Raw genomic sequence first — 331 nt, 5'->3', positions numbered from 1 at the left:
GCCTTGCCGAGGGCCTGGAGCTCCCGCCGGCTGCTCTCCGCCTGCGGTGCCGTTTCTGGGCTTAAAGCTTCTTCATCCCCCTTTGTTCCTTCCGAGAGCGTGTTGGTGCGCCCTGCGAAGAGGGGAGTTGCGAGGGCGCTGGGCAGGATGCCGTGTCCGCCGATGCGTCATGCCGGCGGCGAGCAGAGCTGGCCAGAGAAATTCAACGCGTATGTTCAGCCTCTGCCTGCGTTTGGACCGTAACGTTGTCGTTTTCCTTCAGAGATCTGACCGTGTGCGTCGGTGACTCATCAGCGGATCCTGTTTCTCCACGGTTTGCTTGAGGGGCTGG

Source organism: Eurypyga helias, unplaced genomic scaffold, assembly GCF_000690775.1.
Source record: "Eurypyga helias isolate BGI_N326 unplaced genomic scaffold, ASM69077v1 scaffold10392, whole genome shotgun sequence".
In the NCBI taxonomy this organism is placed as follows: Eukaryota; Metazoa; Chordata; class Aves; order Eurypygiformes; family Eurypygidae; genus Eurypyga; species Eurypyga helias.
This window is presented reverse-complemented; position numbering follows the sequence as displayed.